The sequence below is a fragment of the Aplidium turbinatum genome, chromosome 2, assembly GCF_918807975.1.
Source record: "Aplidium turbinatum chromosome 2, kaAplTurb1.1, whole genome shotgun sequence".
NCBI classification, from domain to species: domain Eukaryota; kingdom Metazoa; phylum Chordata; class Ascidiacea; order Aplousobranchia; family Polyclinidae; genus Aplidium; species Aplidium turbinatum.
Window position 1 is genome coordinate 777,756 of NC_137473.1, and position 16,205 is coordinate 793,960.

The following is a 16,205-nucleotide window of genomic DNA, read 5'->3' on the forward strand; positions in this document are numbered from 1 at the left end:
ATTTCTGCTCCTAAAAAGAGCAAACTGCAAAAATGTTTCTGACAAGGTGTCATAAACCACGTTGTATTTCAAAAAGTATCTGAGATACAAATTTTTGAGTAGCATCTCCAATATGCGTATGAACTTTGTGACAAAGTCATGAAATTTCAGCTTTTTAGAATAGATAGAATAGTTTTATTGTATGGTTTTCAGCGTTTAAAATTTCGTAACGCATGAGATGCCCTAGCCCAGGCATGAAAGTGTTAACTGGTTTGAAAATTATGCACAAAATACCTGAATTTTTTTTTACCCCAGCTTTGGGGTAAAAAAAAATTTCATGGGGTAAAATAAAACACCTGTTAGTATAAAAGCTTCTTCTTATTTATTATAATATTGATTTCATCGGAATGGCCCGTTTCGGCTAGTCCGATTCGGCTAGTCCAATCCGGCTAGTCCAATTCGGCTAGTCCGATTCGGCTAGTTCCCTATTCGGCTACAGTCCGATTCGGCTAGTTCCCTATTCAGCTACAGTTTTGAATTGTATTTTATTCCACAATATCGTTTCTTTTGCATTCCGACAAGGAAAAATAAATTGAAATGAAATTTAGCGAAAAATGTTGTACTATTAAATTGAAATGTTTGCTCACATAAAATCGACATGTATCCTACGTCACCGTCTGTATGCAAACTTAGAATATATTAGAATCCTCAACTAGGTTACAAAATTCCAAATCCAACGACGCCTTCTGTTTATTTAGAGAATGTTGTATTTTATTCCACAATATCGTTTCTTTTATAGTTGAAATTATCGAAGCATTAGATGAGTGGGGTTTAGACCTAACCACTGAGATCTTAAATCATATTTATGACACCGGAAACATCCCTAGTGATATGGTACGTTCCATATTCACAACTTTACCAAAGAAAACCGTCATCATAACACACATTATTACCTGATTTGTTGCCGCACAAGTGTGGATGCGAGCCTTGCATTTCTCATCACATCGAGAACAACGCCAGTATTTCTTAAGCCTGTCTGCACTATATTGAGCTAGTTGAAACATATAGCCATCATGTAGAAAAACCTCACCTTTGCATTGCGTTGCATATTCATCTGCCATGATAAAGTAACATTAACTGAGAGTCTAACGAACGAAGTAACCAAAGGAATTCCAGGTCATGTAACGCCGAAACCCAGGTTTATTCTAAACTGCCACTTAGGTTTTAACTTCATCTTTTATGTCAAACGCTATTTGGCAACTGTCTTTTTTTCGTTGACACGTTTTCGTGGAGACTTTATCTCATTAACCTCTATTGTTAATCATGAAAAATGTTCTTTTGATGTAAAACACTTATATTGAACGAACCCAGACAACAAAATTCGTCATTTTTACATTGATTCAATGTTTGCAGACGTTGAATCAATGTAAAAATGACGGATTTTGCCGTCTGGGCAGGCACTCAAAGGTAAACACTGGATAAAATGCAAGAATGCAAAAGAAATGATATTGTGGAATAAAATACAAAATCATCTAAATAAACAGAAGAATCGGACATACATCTCTCTGTTATCACTTTTAATGCAAAAATTCCTTTTATGGTCCCTTTGTCGGGAAGAAATCCAAACTTTAATTCGCTTTTTAGTTTTAAGATCTTTGATAATTTCAACTATAAAAGAAACGATACTGTGGAATAAAATACAACAATCTCTAAATCAGTGGTTCTCAAACTTTTTCAGCTTCTGGCACATTAGAAAAAATATAAAACGCACGCGGCACACTTACAAAAGAAGAAAAGATGCTTTAAAAAAAATTATTTTCACGTGTCAATGCGATGGATGTGCTTGTTTATACCAATAGAAGCTTCGACTGAAACGAGGTTGCATTGTTGACAAACATAATTATACCCGATTTCATCGTCAATTCTTTGCTCCTTCAGATATGGTATTTCTTCGTTTTATCTCAAACCAGGAAGGAAAGAAAATTTTAACACAAAATTTTGCTAAAAGACCAAGGTTTTTTGATGGTTTTTCTTCGGAAATGTAAAGTCTTAAAATCCGTGCAGCAAGTGCAATTTCCATGCATTGCTAGAGCGAATTACAAAGTTGCCTAGTCTAAAAATAAGAGAAACAGCAATAACATCTCTCGAGCGCAATGCCTATTTTGCTCACCCAGAAAATATTTTATTGGCCATGTTGGATGATAGTGATTACCAGGTTCGCTGTTTTTGCAGTAAACAAAATTATGGCTATCCGCGGTGAGCTGCAGGCAAGTGCTGATGCTGAAATCCCAGCAGAAAGTTATGGATGATATTGGCCAGAAGATGAACCAGATGAAGACGTATCTTCTGAAACCTTTCGCCGTTTTAGAGTCCCAAAAATTAACGTAAAGGCCAAAGTTTATTACAAACTTGTAGACATGAACAATTGAACATGGACAGTGTTACTGAACCACCAGCAATTAGGAAGAAGTCCTCTGCCGAAGTAAATGACATTCGTACCAACCCTCTCAAGCTGCTACATCCATGCCACAATCAAGCAGTTGAGCGCCACATGAAGCTTGTCAGTGAAGCAGCAACAGCAGTTGCAACATTTGAGCGACATGATGGGCTTATACGGCAAAAAATTAGATCCAGAAAGATGATGAAAAAATTTGACAATAAGTCTCATTTTTCCACAAATTAGGCAAAGTAATAACTGCAGTGTCACTTTTCTGTGGGCTGCATCCTGCATTATTTCACTGTTTTTTTGTTTTTCACTGCAACTTTATATTACTCAAAACAAGATGCCAGTAGTATTTTGATTGTGAAACGTCTTAGGGAAGGTTCAAATATTACATAACGCTGTTTTTCCGAATTTTTGACCCCCACCCTCCCCCATGTGACGCCAACGTAACGTTTTGTCAAGCCAGTTACAATTCAGGAAGGCTACAACATTTCGGTTATACACTGCAGAACATTATACTGTATGATACAGTGTACACTGCTATGATAACTTTGCAACTGAATGGCCTTTCATATGTGCAGGAGTGGAGACGATTTTATATTAGATTTTGCTAGTATATCGTTTTGTATTCGTTTTTAATGAACGCTCTTAAGACGTTCATTGGTCTAATTCTATGTCTACAGTAATTGTCTATTGCACACAACTCATCAAAAGAGATGCTTTGGTGACAAGTGCTGACTGCTGAAGTTTGCATGTCAGCAGTTTTAATAGCGAAAATCTAGAAAGGCTGATGTGATAAGCACATGCGAATGTACATAAGAACATGGAATACCAGTTTTTTCTAAATATCTCAATAAATATATTACTTACGAAGAAAAGTTGTTTTAGGACAGATAGAATTATGACTATTCTGCATCATTTGAGAGTAAGAACAGCTTTCTACCACAAGCGGTTCTCGAGTTACAGCATTTTCATGAAATTTGACTCCCGCATGACCTTGATGGGGGAGTTGGAGGCTGGTTTTTGCCCCCAACTCCCCAAAAAAAATTTTGGGATGTTTTTGGATCATTTGCCAGGCATTAGGACCCCCCCATTCGTAATTTTCAAAAAAAAAGTTTTTTCAGCCCACCCTACTCGCTACCATATAGCATTGCAGGCCGCACACAGCTCCGATATACTTTTCCTTTCATCCTTAGTGAAAATTTTCTGCCATACAACATTTCCCCACATTCCCTAAACTTTGCCCAGCCCAATCTTGCCCTTGTTGTCACCGCTGCTTCACATCCACCACTTCCATCTATCCGATCACCCAGATAACAGAAGTCTGTCACTGTTTCGATGGGTCCACGTCTTTTAGGCGCTGGTCTAATAGGCGCGCACACTGTGGCGTCTGGATATTTAGGTGCGGAGCACTGTGGCGCCCGTTCGTTTAGGTGCTATTCCTAGTAAAGTCTGTAGATTGTATCAGCTTGGCAGGTAGGGGCGTAGGGCAATGCTTTTCACACAAAATATTATATTGAACAGGAAAATATATTGTTGTTTTGTTAATGCGTGTGCGTTGTTGGTCATGGCTTCAGTGAGTGAAGTTGCTTAAACTGGCAATGCTTTTTCACACAAAATGTTATATTACACAGAAAAATATATGGGTGAAGCTGCTTAAACCGGAAATGCTTTTCACACAAAATGTTATATTGAACAGAAAAATATGTTATGGCTTCCGTGAGTGAAGCTGCTTAAACCGGCAATGATTTTTTCACATAAAATGTTATATTCGTGTTCAGCATTTATTTGTTGTTAGTCCAGGTTTGCGCCGGCGAAAGCTTTATCAATAAATTATTCAAGTTTCCGAACATGTATGAGTTCACTTTTAGTTAGGTCAAATAATAACTAAACATCAGTAAAAAATGTACCGTAGGCTGTACTCAAGCGGGCCGTAGGCTTGAGTGAAGAGTAACTTAGTTTTCCGTCAAAACCCGGACTAGGTTTAATAACGAGCGAAGTCTCACCATTATGCTTGCAACTTGTAGCCAAGGTGTAGCCTATATGCCCTGTAGAAATGTATTCATGTGAACAGTAGTAGAGCGTTTTTCACACAAGACTGTTGTATTTACGCGGTAAAAACATGTCATGTGATCGACGTAGACGCACAATCTTGACATCAAATGAAAGCATACATCTTCAGCTATCCGAAGATGCAAAGCTTTGCAATAAAATTTAAAACATTCTATGTACAACTAGCAACTCCAAACGGTATTTTTTCTAATTTCTAAAAAAACTAAAAATTGGCAGAAAAGTGTACTTCATTATAATTTTTACTGCCCAAGCATGATACAATAATATGAAAACATATGTAGTTTAATCGAATGCCAAAACAATTCTGCACATGAGAAAAAATTTACTTCGTTTCTGCGCGCAATGCTTTAGGAGGTACAGCAGAATGATTATGGAAAAATTTGGAAAATTTTACGCAAAAAGTTTACGTAATTTAGCCTACAGTCTTTTTGATCGAGAAATTCCAAAGTAAGGGGTTGCCTAGCCAGTTTTGCGTGCCAATTCCAATGAGTGAAAGAAAAAAAATCCACTGTGTCCCCATCTTTAAGAAGTCCTCATCTGATAACTGCACCGCCAAAATATTTTTTTTAATTAGCCAAAAAGGACAGGCAAAGACTATGGATCTGCCATCATTTACATTATGTTTTTGCTTGAAATAGGCTACCTTTTAACCTTGGACATTAAAAGGTAGCCTATTTGATTAAAATTAGGGATACTTCCTTGGTCATCATGGCAAAAATCCCAAGACGTGTGTATACGTCCGTGGTCGCGAAAGAGTTAACTAAAATTGAACTCAATAATGTTCGGAAGCTTCAATAATAATTTATTGATAAAGCTTTCACCAACGCAAACTTGGACTAACAACAAATAAAACAATAATAAATCAATAAAACAACAATATATTTTTCTGTTCAATGTAACATTTTGTGTGAAAAGCATTGCCGGTTTTAGCAGCTTCACTCACTGAAGCCATGATATAATTTTCAGGCAAGCTGCCAAGCTGATACAATCTCCAGACTTTACTAAGGAATAGCACCTAAATGACCGGGCGCCACAGTGCTCCGCACCTAAATATCCAGACGCCACAGTGTGCGCGCCTATTAGACCAGCGCCTAACTGTCAGCGCCTAAAAGACTTGCTCCCGTTTCGATGCCATGGCAGAACTCATCATCATGGCCTTCCACTTCATTCCTTCCTTTACTGCATTTCCCAAACACAAAACACTTCGCCAATCTTGTTGCGGCTCTCTTGACATTAGCACATCTTGCATGTACCCACTTTCCACATTCCTTGCATTGCATTGAATTTCTCATCACTCTCTTGCATGATGATGATGTAAACAATTTTTTCCACAATTTTTGTATGCACTTTTGATTAAAATACACATTGTAAAATCGCAAAGTCTCGTTTCTGTAATAAAAACAGCAGCAAGAAAACAATTGTGTCTAGTGTACTTACTACTTATGCACGCCATCCTGAATTTTAACTGCAGCTCTAGTTTGAACGTGCTGAGTGGGCGATTAAATTTCGCGGATTGTGAATTCTAAAAAATCAACCAGCAGTTTGTAAATAAACATGCAACTAAAAAACAACAAATCAAACAACAGTTTGTGTATGTATGATTGTATATGTGTTATGCACAATCACTGGACCACTCTGTGCTCTCAATCTGCGCTATAGATCAACTAACCCGCAACACTAACCTTAACCTCGGACCCCCAATTCCCACTACATCAATTGATCGTGCATAACACATGCATACATTGGCACTGATACGTATCCAGAAGTTTGTTTTTGTATCTTTTGGTGACATACTGCTTGGCAGTTGATGTAACACCAATATGAGCCAAAACATTCCATAAAATGCACTGTTTTTTTTACCCCAAATCAACGAAAATTATTGGGGTAAAAGAAACACCTTAATAATAATCTACACAAACATTTGGAGGCTCCAGTCTTTGTTGCATCAAGTAGCTTCACAACATAGTACTCACAATATAATATTTAAACATTCATACCACCTATCACTAAAACTGAGCAAAAACCTTTAATAAAGTTGTCCGAACCTTTTTTTGCACCCTTCGCTGGCCATAATTACTCTATTTAACATATATATATATCTCTTCTTTATCAAATCCAATCTTTTTCCTCTACCCCTCAAAGTATTCACCAGAGACCACTTAAACAGACACTAAAAAAGTTAAGTGAATATCTACTCATTTTAGATGTAAAATGATAAGGTTTTTTTTTTACCCCAATACCCCCACTGTTTTTTTTACCCCAATACCCCCACTGCTTTTTTTACCCCACTTGACTATATATTTTAATCAATGTAGAGCAATAAAATTTGCTTTTACTAGGCCAGGTAAAAGGTATGCCTGCTTTTGTGCACAAATAGTTATGATTCGGGACTTAACATCTGTTTGGAGTGGTCTGTCACCTGCAGTTTCGGCAGTTTCTGCTTCTGGTTGTCGTATTACCTTGGGAAAGTTTCCAGTGACCAAGATTCACCACGTGAAGATAGACAACATAAATTCTTCTATTTAGCTAATCACAAACTTTCTGCTTCATACAAACAACGACGAAGTGGTCTGATGGTCAAGCGATTTACGCAGTTAACTGTCGGTCTACTATAACATGAAAGCAAATATAGCCATTCCCTTCTAGACTAATTTTCTTTGTAGTTTTGCACCATGGCTGCAAGCCTGCAACAACTGGCGCCGACTTACGCCGTGGCAGCCACCCCGTTTAGGTTACATTACTTACTGCAAATAAATGTAATTTGAACGGACGTTTAAATCTTTTTTTGATCATTGGTTTTCGCTTCAAGTCAACGTAAGGCAAGAGGTGAACCAATACAGGATTGCAAAGAAAATGGTTGTTTTTGTCACAAGCGTGATACTCGCGTAACATCAAGCAAGCTACGTGAAGATTACGCAACACGTCGTGGCTACGAGTTTTTTCCTTGTTGTTGCGATCATTTTATTTGTTAGTTGTCATAAGTCATTGTTACATTTGTTAGGTTTACAATGGGATTTATTAATCAATAAAATACGATCTTTCCATTGCCTTCCTCAAAAATCTTTTATGAAAAACTTTAAACTGCTCATAATATCGCTATAAATTATGACAGCTATAAAATACTTGGAAATAAATTATCTCGATGATTGGTATCTCCACCCCCTAAATCAGAGGTGACGAACCTGCGGCCCGCATGCGGCCCGCATGCGGCCCGTCAAAGAATTTTGTGCGGCCCGCAAACAATTTGACAATCGCTCATGCATTGAAGACAAAAGACATCTCAAAGCTATTTTATGCCTTCACTGGTACACCTTTCCTTTGCTATTTTCTTGCCCTGAAGTCCAGTGGTTCCCAACCGGGGGAGAATTCCCCACTAGGGGGGAATTTTGCAAGTTTGAGGGGGAATTTGGTTTTAGGATTGTAAACCTTTTAAGCCTAGTAAGTTGGCCTAGATTAGAGCGTTAAAGAGGAAATTATTATTAGATTAACTCCCGATTATTTAAGTGCACTGACAATCTGACATGGATGCAATCCATCAAGTAGGTCTACTTCTGTTTCGTGCAAATACTGGATGGCTTTCATGAGGAAACGTAATCAAACGAGTGTTTGAGCTCATAGACGAGCTTAAATTATTTTTTGACTTTTAAATAAAATTGGAATTTGTTTCATTGCTGAATGATGACAGATGGATTAGATTCTTTGCTTATTTGGTTGATATGTTTGGTCCATTGAATAAACTAAATCTGAAAATGCAAGGAAAAAACACCAATATACGGTATATATTCAATTGCCATCTCTGTTTAAAGCAGATTGCTCATCCACATGGGTTATCTGTATCCATGAGCCATTGACATATTGATACAATGGAAATTTACAAACTGTAGGCTACTGCTTCCATGATGGTTCAAGGAAGGTTGGAAGAGAGTGATTGATTTATGTCATCGTCATTTGGAGATTGTCTTAAGGTACTAGAAGGCTCTGCTGTCTTCCTCGCGAGGGGAGTACGTTTTGTCTGGCCTCTACATTTCGACCAGCCTGGTTTGGGTAGCCCCTCCAGGAGTAGATACCAGTACCGTTCAGCACTTAAAGATGCTTTGGAAGCTTTCACCAGCAAGCTTGATAATAATTAAAAGTGAAAAGTTAGAATGAACAATTGAACATGTTCCCATGTTTAAAGAATTATTATTGCTGCTGGTTGTTGATGGCAAAGAACAAGTTCTTCCAGAGTTGGAAAAAGAATTGACTTTGCAACATCTCACAGCATTAGAATTAGAACTGGAATTCATTCGATATTTTCCTAAAATTTATGACGATGAGCTTGATTTAACACAAAATTCATTCACGTCGTCGTCGTCGTCTGAGCTTCTGGGGCCGAGGGTCTATCCTTTTACCACCCCAGATTCACGATGTTCCCGGACTACACTGGAAGGCTGCTAGAGAGCAGCCAGTCTTTAGTTTCATCATCCATGACGCGCAGACCTTCCACTCCGTTAGGTGGCTTGAAGATGGTACAGTCATTGATGATGTGGTCTGCGGTCTGTTCCTCGGCACCACATTCACAGGAGGAGGAAGAAGCCATTCCCCATTGGTGCATGGTTGAGCGGAAAAGGCCGACGCCCGTACGGAGACGGTTGAGGCGCACCCACGCCTGTCTCTGTAGTGTCAGGCCGATTGGGCGTGTGTCGGCGTCGGGGATGAATGAATGGAGTCTGGTGGTGCTTGACCTCCATTCAGAATTCCATTTATGGTCCGCCCAAGTAGCCGCAGAGATGTCTTGTTCATCAGCTTCGTTGATCAGAAGCCATTCACATTGCTGGTGGAAAAACTTCTCGATAAATTGCTGGATGAATTTTTAGAACTCAAAACGGATTCTTGCGCAAGAGACTTATTCAGAAAGATATCAATCACTGGATTTTGGCCATTAACGTGTAATTCCTATCCCAAAGTGGCAGAGAAAGCTACTCGAAGTATCCTTCCGTTTGCTTCCACTTATCTATGCGAATCAGATTTTTCAACTCTTGCAAATGAAAACAAAACAGAGAAACAGATTAGACGTGGAGAATGATAATCGTTGTGCTCTTTCCAATACTCTTCCACGACATTCATGAGTTATCGAAAAAAAATCACAAGATTCACACAGACTGTTAAATGCATTTACTCTTAGAATTTTGAATGCCTATTCTTTGAATAAAATACTTTTCAGCTACGTTCTTCTTTAATTAAATTATTTTAGTTTGAAAAGAAATATTACCAGCTAAAAAGCTTATTACTAGTGAAAGTTTAGTTTATCTTCCAAAACTTATATTGAAATATTAATGTAAACGAGTTTTTAACGAACTAAATTTATAGGGGGGGGGGGATTTAAATTTGAATGTCGACTACAAGGGTCCACCAGGTAAAAAAGGTTGGCAACCACTGCCCTAAACACTAACTTTCAGGGTTTAAAGTTAGAAAATAGGAAAGTTATAAGGTAAAGGTGTCGTCGTCGTGTGAGCGTCTGGGGCCGAGGGTCTATCCTTTTACCACCCCAGATTCACGATGTTCCCGGACTAAGGTGTGGTGTGTAAAGGTGTGAAAACACTATTCACCAATTCTGGTCGATTCCAATCTATGACGTCATGGAATTTTGACGATTAAAAAGTTGTGTGGCCCGATAACTCATGTGTAATTGACAAAGTGGCCCGCGACAGCAAAAAGGTTCGTCACCCCTGCCCTAAATGAATATCTATTTTCAAATTTCATTAAAAAATGCAATTTTCGAAACTTTTTGAGTTTTATTTAAAAAGTGCCCTTAGTAAAGTAGCAGTTTTAACGTTCTGCAAATTTACACGTTTACATGATTCTATTCGAGGAAAGCTACACCCCTGCCAATTCCCATGGACATGAAAACGATCAATGACATGGCACAGTTCTGCTTGCCAAGGATCAAGCATCGGAAGAGAACAGAGCTGCTTTTGAAAATGTCGCTCCCATCTTTAAAGATGACATAAACCCAACGGAGCGATCGTTTAGTGAACTTAGGCACATAAAAACCTACTTGCGATCTACCATGATGCAATCAGCGATTGAACCATGTCCTAATTTTAAATGTTTATCAAGCTGAAGCTTCACGGTTACAACTTGACCAGTTGATTAACAGTTGGATTGACAGGGCTGCTGTTCGCAAAAATACTTTTGCCAAATGTTAAGTGTCGGAGCAGCAACGTAACAATAAAATTTACGACATGCCTTGATGTTTCTTAGGTTGCTTTGTAAATTATCGAGCTACAAATCAGGTGTGAAAAGACAATTGCATCTAACTTACAAAACACGCTTAGTAAAAATCAAACAAAAACATGCAGTTTGAAAGTTTTTAGGTTGCCATATTGTGCTATCCGCCACCCCGTGCAAAAATAGAAGTCGGCGCCTATGGCTGCAACATTCAAGTCAATAAACTTTCACAGTACCCTTGCAACTCTCTCACGAGACACACTTTGTGAAATTCTTGATCCAGAGTGGCAAAAAATTTGATTATTCACATCTACAGCTAAGAATTTACTTTGGTGTATGGTATGCTGTATTGTGCATAGCATTTCTCAAAACTAACTGGAAAATGCATGGTCAGCGAAAGCTATTTGCATGAAAAAAGTACAAGCAATCTGCTTATAACACTATTATTACCGTATTTTACGGACCAAAAGGCGCACTGTCAATAAATTGCTTTGATTAGTTTTTTGTTCATACATAAGGTGCACCGGACTATAAGGCGCACCGGACCATAAGGCGCACCGGACCATATATAATAGTAGTATCGGTACTGGTTTTGAGTGTAGGCAATAAAGCACTACCGCACTTGATCCATACATAAGGCGCACCGGACCATAAGGCGCACGATCAATTTATGAGGAAAAAAAGAATTTAAAGTGCGCCTTATGGTCCGTAAAATACGGTACTGTGTGTTTAAATCGTATGACAACACTAGTCAAAAAAAAAAAAATTGTGTGCCGAAAATATTTCAGTTGTTTTCAGCTAATTTGTGGTCGCTGATTTCAAAAATGCAGTCAGTTTTTGCCTATCAGGTCTAGTTTTCTAGTTACAGCTATTCTACTGCATAGTGAACTTATGCATCAATGCTCATGTGAAATCTAATTAAAAGTCAAATGTATTGTCAAAAGACACAAATCAACTTCAGCAAGCCAACAAAGAAATTTAAAACGTACACACAAACATAGGATTAAAAGGTATGGTACTTTCTCCTTAATCTTCAGCTTGCATAAGTGTCTGCCATAAAACTGCGCTTAAGAGATCTAAGAGAGTGAACCACAAAAGCATCATCGCGTTTAATAGACCAGCAATAGTCGCTAGCATTATAGCATCCCATCTCCCTTGATATCTGACTTCCATCTCACTAATGTCTTGAAGAAAAACGTTCCCCTTGATCGTCACTCAAATCGTCACAATTTTCAGGAAAGTAGTCTAAATCACTGTGCAGAAAATGAAGTTTGATGCTCATGTTAACACCAACATCCTGGAGTCTTCTGAGGAAGTTAGACACGAGCTCTTTGTAATTGGATGCCATTTTATTTCCCAAAAAAATTCTTAACAACTTTCACAAAAGCATCATTGATTAATTTTTTGATTTGAGGCCCATCAAATATACCGGCTTTTAACTTTTCAATTGTTAATCCTGGAAATTTTGTGCAAATATATCTGAAACAATTTCCATCTTTAATCAAGTGCTTTTACAAATTGCTTCATGATACCCAACTTAACATGAAGAGGAGGTAACACAATTTTTGATCGTTCCACCAGAGAATGAGCTTGAACATTTTTCTCGCCAGAAATTATTTAACTTCTCGTAGGCCAATTTTCCAATGCTCATCTCTTGCTCTGCTGTCCCACAAACTGATAAAACAAGGAAACTTTGTGTATCCACCTTGCATTCCAATGCTGATCTCTTGCTTTGCTGTCCCACAAACTGATAAAACAAGGGAACTTTGTGTATCCACCTTGCATTCCAATGCTGATCCCTTGGTCTGCTGTCCCACAAACTGAGAAAACAAGGAAACTTTGTGCATCCACCTTGCATTCCAGTGCTGATCTATTGCTCTGCTGTCCCACAAACTAATAAAACAAGGAAACTTTGTGTATCCACCTTGCATTCCAATGCTAATCTCTTGCTCTGCTGTCCCACAAACTGATAAAACAAGGAAACTTTGTGTATCAACCTTGCATTCCAATGCTGATCTCTTGCTCTGCTGTCCCACAAACTGATAAAACAAGGAAACTTTGTGTATCCACCTTGCATTCCAATGCTGATCTCTTGCTCTGCTGTCCCACAAACTGAAAAAACAAGGAAAGTTTGTGTATCCACCTTGCATTCCAATGCTGATCTATTGCTCTGCTGTCCCACAAACTGATAAAACAAGGAAACTTTGTGTATCCACCTTGCATTCCAAGCAGAAATCCAACCATCTTCAAATCAATGCAAATGGTCCAAATTGTTTTCATAGTATGAAATTTTTTCCAAAACAAATTTGAATTTGCTATACTTTTCTTTGAGATTTGTTGAATGTCCAATTGTCCAAGTGGTACAGATCCACAAACATTTCCATTATGCAGTAAAACACATTTTAGATTTCGTTTACAGCTATCAATAAAAAGTCGCCTATCTTGAAGATTGTATTCTGCCACACCAAGCTTTTTAAGAAAACCTTTCACATCGGTACAGTATACAATATCATTTTCCGGAAGAAAATAAGAAAAAAAACTTGACATGGTGTTTCCGATAAAAAGTGATTACAGTATACCTGGTTCCAACATATTTTTTTCTTTGAGTCTTGAAGCCAGTAACTCAAAAGATTTCTTTGATAAATTTACATCCCTCGCCAAATCATTGAGTTCTCTCTGAGAAAAAACTTGACGAGGTAAAATAGCAGGAGTAAGTTCGCTTTTAGCAAGGGTGGAATCGCTGTCAGTGAAAGCTTACTCGTCTTTGCTGTCAGGAAGTAAATTTAATTGTGCAAACCCTTCAAAAACAAGAAGTTCTTCACTGTGTAGCACTGGCCTGATTACTGAAGGTAGGTTTGGATATTGCAAGGAATTCCTATTTTTCCTGTTCATGCCTTTTGTGTTTACTGCACAAAAATAGCAATCGCTATTATGATCTTTTGATTCATGCCACGCCATTGGAATAGCAAACCTTAATCCTTTTCTTCTTTTGTTTGTCCATTGACGTAAATGTTCTTTGCAAGTTTTGCAAACAATGTGGGGAGCCCAAGACTTATCTTGATCCCCAACTTCACTTAAAAATAAGCAAGATAAGCACGCTTTACAAAGCGTGCCTATCTTTGTTTTATCTTTGAGAATTTGTTGCCGAGGGAAATGTTTTATTGCCGCATTTAAACCAGAAAAAAAAAATTAAAATAGTTCATATAATGAACACTCAACAGCTACAGGTAATGAACACTCCAAATAGAAAACATGTATAATATAATACAGACTAAACTTGATGAAGACTTGAGAGCCTGGCTAGCCAACACATGTCCTGAAGTTCGCCCCGTTAGCTCAGTGGTTACGCGCCGGGCTCAAGATCACGCGGCGCTGGTTCGACTCTCGGGGTGTGCGTTTGAGCAACGCACTTTCAGGACAGCTCTCCATTCAGCGGCACCTAATGAATGGAATAATTTCTCGGCAACAAGACTTCAACAATCGGAAAACTTCACTCTGCCAATCTCGGTAACCGGCCCTGCGTCAAAAGCCTCTACAAGTATGCGAACAAGTACCAGGAATAACCTATCAAGGCTTTGTCAGTCCGAGGATAAAGATTCAAAACCAAACCAAACCAAAACCAAGTAAAGCTTGAATGAAGTCCTTCTCAAATGAAACAATTTTAATTTCTCATACTTTTGCAAGTGTCCACTTGCAGAGCAATCATTTCACATCCAACAGAAGTGCCATTATCACAGATAAAAACTGATAAACTCAATTTCAAAAAATGTACGATAATAAACTTGACAATTGCTCACTTTCTTCACAACTTTCTTGACAGCTCACTTTGTTAGTACTGCTTAATAACACTAAACTCAAACCCAGCAATTTATTGCTTTAGCTTGTCTTCTAAATCCTAATAGCCTATATTCATAAAAAACAAGTAAGTATGAACTTTGGTTCACATAAATTTATTGCAATTCTGTAGGCTACCGTACTTTACAATCTAAGTTTACGACTGTTGCACTTTCTGGTATGCCAGTACTGGGGCCACAAAATTCAATCCAAGGAAATTCGGTGCTGGAGAATTTAGTGCTGAGAATTTGTTGCCAAGGGAAATGTTTTGTCATATTTACAGCAGAAAAAAATAAATTAAAATCATAGTTCATATAATGAACACTCAACAGCTACAGGTAATGAACACTCCAAATAGAAAACAAGTACTGACTAAACTTGATGAAGACTCGAGTGACAACTATCAAATGACAACTATCAAAGTGACATTGACAACTATCAAACAAATTTCTGAAAAAAAGCACCATTATGCTGTCTTGATTTGCTCTTACTAGCATTTTTAACACAGAAAGCAATTGTCTTGGCATTGTCTGCTTTTATTGTTTGTTTTAGAATGAATTGCAAGAGTAATAATAAAGGTTGTAAGGTCATTTCATTATAATTCATCCAGAAAATTAAAATTTTGGAACCATAAAATTTAGAATTGTCCCATTTTTTTACAGTTTAAAATGCTTGAAATTCTGAGTTATTTGGCACAAATTTTGTCAAAATTGATTGAGCGGTTTTTGTTTTATCACTATTTTAATGTTTGACCACCAAGTGGCGATTTTTTTAGTGAGCCACATAAAAATGCTCATATCTTGGGACCTAGTTGCCCAATCTTCATAAAATTGGTATCTATCCCCCATTTTCAGAGGTGGGCTTTCCAAAAATGAAGGTTAAAATGAGCTAGGAGTTATACTTTTGTGATATAAACATTTGTAGTGCTTCGATAGCATGGCCGATTTCGCCATGCGGCCATGCCTATTTTTCAAATTTTTTTTGATCATTATTATTAGCATAGATGTTATATTCTAAAAATATCTTTTAAATCACTTACAATTCACAATCTCATAATAAAAATTGTGCACAAAAATGCAGAATTTTTAAAATAGTCAAAAACATTGGATTTTATTTTTTTTTCATAAGCGCATACTGGGCGGTCCGCCCCTCCCCCCTTTACTACGCCACTGTATGTCAAGCAAAGAATAGTAGGATAATACATTATTACACAAAGTGAAGGAGTCAAGACATAAAGATGAAGGAGTTTAATACATCGAAAGCATGTAATGAGCTTGTCTGATGTGGGAAATAATTATACCATATTCCAAACATGTCTCGCTGCTACTGGTAGGACAGTGTGCACAGTACAATTGCATTACTTTAATTTGTCAGAAGTTACATTAAAGAACAGCGACAGTCTTAATAGTAAAGTGAGGTTAGTGAGCTACATGCAACAATCTGAGCAAATATGTACATATTACCCCACCGGTCCGGTAGATAACATTGCAAAATAAAGTCACACTATTCTGAGGATATAACTACAAGTCTATACACTTCTGCTATCCTTTCTGAATTGGAATACGGTATGTAGGCTTTGTCTGCACTGATCATTGTAAAATTACATATATACAAAGTGTACGAAACATTAAAGATAGTTTTAAGTGACTTTCTGCAATAAAGTACA

At 37.7% G+C, this 16,205-nt stretch overlaps 2 protein-coding genes across 22 annotated transcripts in view; one reads left to right on the top strand and one right to left on the bottom strand.

Annotated features, from left to right (window-relative positions):
• LOC145788218 (uncharacterized) overlaps positions 1–16,205 on the top strand; it is a 624,890-nt gene that overhangs the window by 514,291 nt on the left and 94,394 nt on the right. The gene's annotated exons all lie outside the window — the stretch shown is intronic.
• The window catches only part of LOC145788223 (uncharacterized), a 256,918-nt gene that overhangs the window by 138,355 nt on the left and 102,358 nt on the right, over positions 1–16,205 (bottom strand). The window contains exons 1-2 of one of the 7 annotated variants that reach the window (XM_082599978.1): positions 14,503–14,609; positions 5,933–6,017 (exon numbers count right to left, since the gene is read on the bottom strand). The exons of 2 other annotated variants lie outside the window; for them this stretch is intronic. The gene's annotated coding sequence lies outside the window, so the exon portion shown is untranslated. Of the gene's footprint in view, positions 1–932; positions 1,629–5,932; positions 6,709–6,954; positions 7,589–14,502; positions 14,610–16,205 lie in introns of those variants that run through there. 4 more of the 7 variants (XM_082599977.1, XM_082599979.1, XM_082599981.1 and 1 more) reach the window with 4 other exon arrangements.